At 52.6% G+C, this 8,313-nt stretch overlaps 1 long non-coding RNA gene across 1 annotated transcript; it reads right to left on the minus strand.

Moving 5' to 3' along the window:
* Nucleotides 1-936: 936 nt before the first annotated feature.
* Nucleotides 937-2,224, minus strand: LOC139076213 (uncharacterized). The gene is made up of 3 exons (XR_011527591.1): nt 2,126-2,224; nt 1,853-1,973; nt 937-1,149 (listed from the first exon to the last, which is right to left on the minus strand). It is a non-coding gene; the product is annotated as an uncharacterized lncRNA (long non-coding RNA).
* Nucleotides 2,225-8,313: the final 6,089 nt, after the last annotated feature.

Consider the following 8,313-nt stretch of genomic DNA (forward strand, 5'->3'; position numbering starts at 1 on the left):
AGATGTGCCAAAGGGCAGCCGTAAAGTGCTTCCTTTAAGAGAAAAGGTGAAGGTTCTCAGCTGAATAAGGAAAGGAAAATAATCGTAAGCTGAGGTGGCTAAGAGCTATGGTAACTTTTATTACAGTATCTTGTTATAATTGCTCCATTTGATTATTAGTTATTGCTCTTAATCTTTCACCGTGCCTAATTTATAAATTAAACTTTATCATAGATATGTATGCACAGTCACGCGCCATGTAACAACGCTGCAGTCAAGGACAGCCCACATATTCGATGGGGGTCTCGGAAGATTGGTACCAAACGGCCTAGGTGTGTAGAGGCCATAGCACCTAGGTGTGTGTAAGTACACACTATGATGTTCGCACAATGACGAAGTCACCTAACAACGCGTTACCCAGAACAAACCTCTGTCGTTAAGCGACTGCATGACTGTCCAGGAAAAGACGTGCAGTATACATGGGGTTTGGTATTATCTGTGTTTCAGGCACCCATGGGGGGTCTTAGAATGCGCTCCCTGTGGACAAGGGGGCTTCTATATATTCTCCTGCTCTAATATGCTGCATTTTTTGGCCAAGCTTTTCTTTGCTGTTTCCTGTAAGATGTTTCCCAGAGCAGTGGCAGCTGAAATCCTGACCTTGCTGGAGATTCACGGAGAACAAATCGTTCCCAGGGCGAGTCCACAATAGTACCCACCTGCCAGCTCCACAGAGTACACGGAGATGCCCGGGCCGCCCACCCAGAGGCTCCTGGTCTTGGCTTGGGTCGCGGCGTGTTCATGAAAGTCCACACAGCAGAGCAGAGAGAGCGGAGAGTAGAAGCCACATCACCCACGTTCAAAACCACCGCTTTCTCAGTTGTGACCTGGAGCGATTTACTCAACGTCTTTGAGCCTCAGTTTGCTCAGCTGCAAAATGATGACAGTAATGGTACCTACCTTCCAGAGCTGCTCGGAGAGTCAAGGAAGATAACACGTGTAGAACACTTAGCGCCTGGAGCTTCTAAAACTGCTGTTCCTGCTGTGATCGGCGTTGCTCTTCGGCCCAGCTCTGCAGGCCTATGACCGGTGTTGACCCCTGCCGGGGTCTGATGGTCACACTCACGTGGCCAGGTCCTTGGTGCTCATGCAGGAGAGCATAACCGGTAAGTGCTGTGAGGATGAAATCAAAAAACACATGAAAAGCAGAGGTCCTCACATTGAATTGTCATGGGATGAAGTAGTTTTGAACATAGAACAAAGGGATAGTTATTCTTCTTACCGAAAAATATCTTCCCCATCAACCTGCCAAGATACCTGATAGTTTATCATTAGAAATTCATTCCTTTGGCTTAACCATGGCCTCATCTAAGTGCCTCACAAACATTCACTGAGTAAATGAGGGACAGAGGTAGCCAAGGCATTTCTAACAAAGACCCTGGTGAAAAGGGATAGAAAGTTCGCCTGCCCAGTAATCTCCCGGTCACCGAACAAGAGTTACTACAATTCCACCATGTGTGGAATGTGTCATGACGTTTAAAATCCTTGTTAAAATGATTTTTTTCGACTGTATCACTAAAATGGTTTCTGAGCCAGCATTCTTGTCTCTAGTCGGGCTCCTCTGATCCAGACTCTACATTACCGCCAGGGTAATCTTTCTACAAAGAGACGCGATCACGTCATGCACTTGTTCTAATGCCCTTTGCTTCAGCACAGATATCGGCCCCTGACGTGGCGTGGGAGGCCCCCTACATCACACCCTCGGCCCCTCGTTAGCCTCGTCTTTTACTGCGGCCTCCAGCTCCCTCACCTCCAACCAACGCTCTAACCCCCAACACAGATTGGCTGGCCAGGATGGACAACATTCTTTCCTTACCTGTCAGTTTACAGGAGTTGTCCCCTTTGCCTCCATCACATTGAACAGAAATCGTGGTCTAGGGGGAGCTTTCCGCCCTCAGCATTATCACGTGAACCAATGATCACAACACTCTTTCTTTCTAGACACAAGAAGGGACATGTGACTCAGGCCAGCCAACCAGAGAACGGCTTTCCCTTGGAAATAAATTGGTCCAGGTACGGCCAAGTGATCCACATAAGGCAATCGGGGTCTTCTCTTGTGATTTATTAAATGAAGAGAAGTGGGTCTTACCTTGTTGGTCAGGGAGTTGAAATAATGTACACCAGGGGCTGCCAGAAACCATCGTCTCCTCCTGCCGCCAATGTGGAGAGATCATTAGCTGGAGGAGCTGAAGCAGAAAAGGAAGCAGGAGAGAGAGGGAGATTGAGAGAGAATGCCAGAGCTCGTTTTCATCCCTGGATCCAGTCAAACCCGCTGTGGTGTCCACAAATATGCCCACAAATTTGACACTGCTCCCTCCACAGACGGACTCGAATTCCCCTCTCCTTGTGCGTGGGCTGGATTTAGCGACTCCTTCTAACGGATAGAATGGGGTAGAAAACACAGAGCGGGACTTTGAGGGCAGGTCTTAAAGGCATTGTGGCTTCCATCTTGCCCTCTCTTGGGTGACTTGCTCTCGGAGAAGCGGGCTGCCGTGTCAGAGGACATTCAAGCCTCCCTACAGAAAGGTCCACGTGGTGAGGAACCGAGCCATCCTGCCAGCAGCCGGAGAGGAAATGAAGGCCTTTGCCCACAGCCGTGTGAGTGAGCCGTCTGGGAAGTGGCTCTTCCAGCCCTAGTCCAGACTTCAGATGCCGGCCAATGTCTTGTCTAAAATCTCATGAGAGACTCCGAGCCAGAACCACCCAGCTACGCCACTCCCAAGATCCTGACCCTCGGAAATTGTGAGATAATCAGTGTTTGTTATTTTCAGCCAGTGAGTGTTGTGGTCATTTGTTTCTCACCATTAGGTAACTAACACATGATGTCCACCTTGGACATCTCATATTTTTTCTGCAGTTGAGTTGGGTTTCTATCTTTTACATCTGCAATTTCCCAAATTACAATCTCCTCTTCCCCTGCTCTCCCAACTTCTTCGCCTGGCTAAGTCGTCTTACCTGTCATATCCTTACTGGGTATCACCTCCCCTGTCCTCCTCCCCATGCTCCGCCCCTCCGAGCTAGCAGAGGGTCCCTTCTCTGCATCCCCCATGCTTCCTTCCACTCAGTGCAGCCATTGTCATTTTTGCAGGTCTCCCCAGCTGGACTCTGGGCTCCTGAGGGCAGGGACCATGTCTTTTCACCACTGGCCACCACGTCCCCATTACCAAGAGGAGTTTTCATACCTCTAGACCCTCAGTCAAAGTAGTAGACCAGGTTGGTACCCGACTCGGATCCCCTTTACTGCCAGGTAGGGTGGACAGCTAGTGCTGGACTGCCCAGGGCTTTCCAGGTTTTAGCACTGAAATCCTGCATCCCGGGAACCCTCAGTCCTGGGCAATCAAGATGGCTGGTCACCCTGGAGTGTCAGTTACACCTGCTCCCGGCTCCTGCTGCAAGAGCTGGTGCCAAGAGCTTACACAGGTGACCATCTCCAGAATGGTCTTTGGCTGACAGGAACCGCCTCACCCAGAGACTCCGGGAGGTGACATCACCAACCTCAGCGGGGCTGTGACTGGCTGATAAAGAGGTCCAAGAGCACAGCACCCCTGTCTCAGGGTGGGGCAACTCTGTGATGCTATTTACACTCCGGAGCCCCCTCAGTGCTTTAGCCCCAGACAATACTGCCCCTGAAACCTTGCCCTTGCTCAGCCCTTTCCCTGCCTGTCCTGCATCCCCACTTGCTTATGTGATTCTCCCGAGGGCACATGTGCCCAAACCCCTGCATCAGGCTCTGCTTCAAGGGAACCCAAACTAAGGTGGTAATAGTTGTGAATGAATGAATGACTGAAGAGAACCTTAGTCACTTACCATCTCTGAGCCTCAGTTTCCTAACCTATAAATGGGGATAATACCATCAACTTATAGACTTGTCATGAGAATTAGAGGAAGCGGTGTTAGCAAAGGGCCTGGAACCGTGCCTGCCCCCATGAGGGGCTGTTCCATAGTAACCCTCAACTCCCCTCCCCACGTGAGAGCCCATCACAAGGGTAGGGTCCCACACTGCCATTGGGGGAGCCAGGCCCTTCCCTCTGCCGACGGTGACCAACAGCTCTCCTGAGCCTGAGGCAGCCCATGGGTGTGGCTGTGGAGAAGGAGGTTGTTCCTGGACCCAAGGGAGATGCTGTCTCTGCAGAGAGCCAGGCAGGCAGGCAGGGAGGGTTTGACAGGCCCTCGGACAGCGGGCTGCGGTTGAAAGCTGTCTGGGCCGAAGCACATCTTCTTAGTTCCTCGGAGATAAAGTAGGCAGGCCGAGGCTGCGAGCAGGGAAATGTGTTCCTGTCTCGGGGAGAGGAGGCGCCCAGATGCTTCCCACCTTAAGCCTCTCCAAGTCCATTTCCCCCGTTGGCGAAGAGGCTCGAACATGCACGGGATTCTGGTGACAGCAGTGGCCACGTGTAAAGGCAGTAGACAGAGGCCCAGCATAGTCAGGCAGCAGTCAGGCCCCCACCCAGCCCCCGCGGGCACCTGCCCCTGCTAGACACAGACCCCTAGTCTGCCTCCCTGGAAATTGGGGTTCCAGGCAAAACAGTGACCTGGGCTCGGGTTGGAGGTTTAGCTGAGGGAAGACCTTTGACTTTGCTCTGGAACCACAGGCCTCTGAGTGGATAGGCAAGCCCTGATTATGGCCCTTTAGGGGAAACTGCCACTCCTCCACCCCCTAAACATGAGTGGCAGGTCTCTGGTGCCAAACGGCAGCTCTCAGGATGGGGAAAGAACTCACCCCAGAAAACGCTTAATTCTCAGCTTAAAGAGACCCAGCTTCAGAATCAGGCAGAAATAAGCACAAAGCCTGGCCCTGCTCTCATTGGCTCTGTGGCCTCCGGTGAAGTCACATCTTCACGTCTCTGAGCCTCCATGCACTCATCTATAAGACGGGTGTAGTGGCCTCTGCTCCCCCAGGAGCACAGGCTCACCACAGGCGCTCACCCTGTAGAAGCCGAGGCCTCCTTGAGCCTGAGAACTGAGTCCGGCACTTGAGCTGCTTTCTGGACCCCCAGAGCCCGGCTTCAGAATCCCCAAGCTGTCCTCTCTGCCCAGCCCCTCCCCTCCCCTTCAGACTATGCTGGACCCGAACCCCAGTAAAACCCCGGGAGAGATGGACACCGCATCCTAAAAGGGGAATTCCAGATGGCCTACTATCCAACCCAAAGAAACAAGTCAGTCATGATGGAATTTCCACATGACAAGGTTGGATCTAGATAGTTCCTAAACAAACCAAAGCAAAACATAGTGCTCCAAACAAAACCATATATATATATATATATATATATATATATATATATACACATATATATATATAGTAATATTATATATTGTATATAATTATTATCTTGGTTCTACGGCGACTGAAGGGCTCTCACTTGGGGTCTCACACAGTGCATGGGTTGGAGCCCTCTGAAGTCTTGACTGGGTAGAATGTCCAAGACGGCTCGCTCACATGGCTGGCAGTCGGTGCTGGCGGCTGCCTAGGAGCTCAGCTGGCGCTGTGGACCAGAGCGACTGCACATGCCCTCTCCACGTAATGATGGCAGCTGGGTTCTGAGAGGCCGATCCCCGAGAGCCCAACCTCCAGGAGGCCCAGGGGAAGCTGCGAGGCTTCGCTTCTGGTAACCTGGCGTTGGGAATCACATAGCACCACTACCACTGCCTCTGCTGGTCGAGAGCTAGCCACAGCCAGCCCAGACGCAAGGTGTGGACGTCAGGTGGCCGGCTCACTGGGCGCCATCTTTGGAGACCAGTTAGCACAGAAATAAACGTTAATTAAGGATGAGAAAAGGAGGATCAGCATTTATCAAAGTTCTGCTCTGTGCCAGGCCTTTCAAAAACAGCCCCTGTGTAGTCCTCACAACAGCCCCAGAAAGGTGTTCCTGCTCCCAGTTTAAAGAAAAGGAAACTGGCAGTCAGAGAGGTGACGAGTTTACCCGCGGTCATAAAGCCACAGGGTGGCCAGGCCAGAGTCTGAACTCAGGTCTGCGGGCCCTGGAGCCTGGCCCTCCTCAGACCAGCCTGGGCTGCGAGGGTTCCCCAAGCAGCTGTTTCCCGGAGGTTCTGCCTCAAGAAACCGAGGGCTTCACACATTGGTAATTCCCTCCTTTCCACTTGGACAAGTCACCCTTTCACTGGAACAGAAATGACTCCGGCTCCACGCAAAGCCCCGCTCCCTGTTCTGGCGGGAGACAGGGAGGTCCCTCCATTGCTGAGGCCTGGCTCGCCTGCCCCCTTGCTCTGTGTTAGCTCAGACTCCGGGCAACCAGGACAGAGGTGGCCAGTCCTCCCCCCTCCCAACTTCCCTCTTCCTGTGCTGCTCTGAGCCCCATTTCTCCATGGATCTCCCAGCCTGCCCTGCCTCTGTCTTCGCTAAGGTTCCCTGACTTTTATGGACATGAGCCAGAGCTGGGTCATTAAGCCTGAATCTTTTGAAATACTAGAGATTCACAGTCAAATCTAATGTCTGCAGTGGGTGAGGAGCGAACTACACACAACCTGGCACCACAGATTCTGAGCCTGTAACTCGGAGCTTGAGGCCACCCTGGGAGGACAGGGTTAACCCGACGGGACCCCAGAAGACCAGGACACACATAACTCTGTACTGAGTACTCTTGTGTAACCAGCCGAGAGGCAGGGCCGTGGGGAGGCAAGTGAGGAGGGAAGAGCCCCACCTCCAAGATCTTTAAGAATTCAGCCGCGTCCTGGCACATAAATTCCTGTTGATAAATGCCTAAAAGAATGGAGTAAATAAACCAGAGAGCATGGCACAGATTTCATAGGGGTATGTGCAAAACCCCCCAAAAGGCACCATGGGAGGAAAAGCTAATTCTATTCATCTTCACTGAGCCCCTATTTTATGCCTCCACCATTAGAATGATCTCGCCCACTTAACCCCCTGGAGTGGAGAGAACACGGCGTTGGGGGGAGGGTGGGGGGGCAGGCTCTGCCCAGGGGAGCTTGCACACGGGCCACAGGCAGAGACAGGGAGCCCGCTGCCCTTGGACCCAGGACGCGACAGGGATGCGCCTGCAGGCCCTCGAAGGCATGGTGACCCTGAGCCTGGTAACATGGGCCATCTGACCCGAGGACTGGTCCGTCACATTCGCAGAGGGCATCAAAGCAGACGGACAGCAGGTTTGAAAGGTCCCCCTTCAGTTCCTCCCTAACAAACACAGGCTGAAATGCGAGATGAGGGCTGGAATCTTCCCCACGCCCTCTGCACAGACATGTCGGCCAAACCACGAAGGACTGCAATGCGGGGGACTGTTCGCAAAGGCAGCCTTCCTCGGATGCGGGCCTGGGAACGTGCTCCGGTGAATGGCCTGCCCGCAGGTGTGACATCATCAGCATCCCTAGGCAGTGTCCCTCTCCTCAGGTGTCAGTCCAGGTCCCAGGAGCCCACGCGGAAGGCCTCATAGAGAAGAAAGGATGCACCTCCTCCCATCGGTTCATTTCAATCCTGGTTCCAGGAATCACTGTTTCCCCAGAGACAGGGCACCGATGCCCTTGCCTCTTGTCCTTGAGGGCAGGGGCCCGGGAAAGTAAGATCGCCTCTCCCTTCCAAGAGCACGGAGCACCTTCCTAACTGTTGCACACACGTGCTCGTGGTGTCCCTATTTCATACTGAAATAAAGCAGCTCTAGCTCACTTACCTCATCTGTTTGATGAGGGGTTGAGTTAAATAAAGGCTCCTCCCGGGCCTTAAATCCATGATTTTTATGTCCGAGTGATGGAGCGAAGTTAAAACGGATTCATCCCTAGAGAATGACCTGCAATTTTTTTCATTAGCGCTATTCTCCACTGCTTTCAACCCCAGGGGTCGTTATGCTTTCACTGGTACTGGTCTCAATCTCTGCTCTGCCACTGTGTCACCTTGGGCAAGTTACTTAACAGCTCTGAGGCTCTGTCTCCTCATATGAAAATGGGGTTGAAGTTAGCTGACTCACAATGTCATTACGAAGATCAAATGAGATAATGTCTGCAAAGCACCTAGCTCGGAACCAACTCAGGAGATGCCCAGCAAATGCTAATTCTCTTCTGACTCCTCCAACATCCACTGCTTGGAAAGACAGCCCCACAAGAACATCCCGACCCAGGCCCTTTGCTATAGGAGTCTGGTTTCTTCTGTCCCATCCAGGTCCTTCCCTGGCAGGTGCTGGTGGCCTGAGCTGGCTTGCACCAGCTTGCAGGAGCTGATTATGCTCATCCCTTCCCCCGAACTCTGTTCAGGGACCCCATGTAGGCAGAGTGAAATCAGCCATGGTGGGAGCTTACGCACCGCAATCAGCA

The sequence above is a fragment of the Equus przewalskii genome, chromosome 15, assembly GCF_037783145.1.
Source record: "Equus przewalskii isolate Varuska chromosome 15, EquPr2, whole genome shotgun sequence".
In the NCBI taxonomy this organism is placed as follows: domain Eukaryota; kingdom Metazoa; phylum Chordata; class Mammalia; order Perissodactyla; family Equidae; genus Equus; species Equus przewalskii.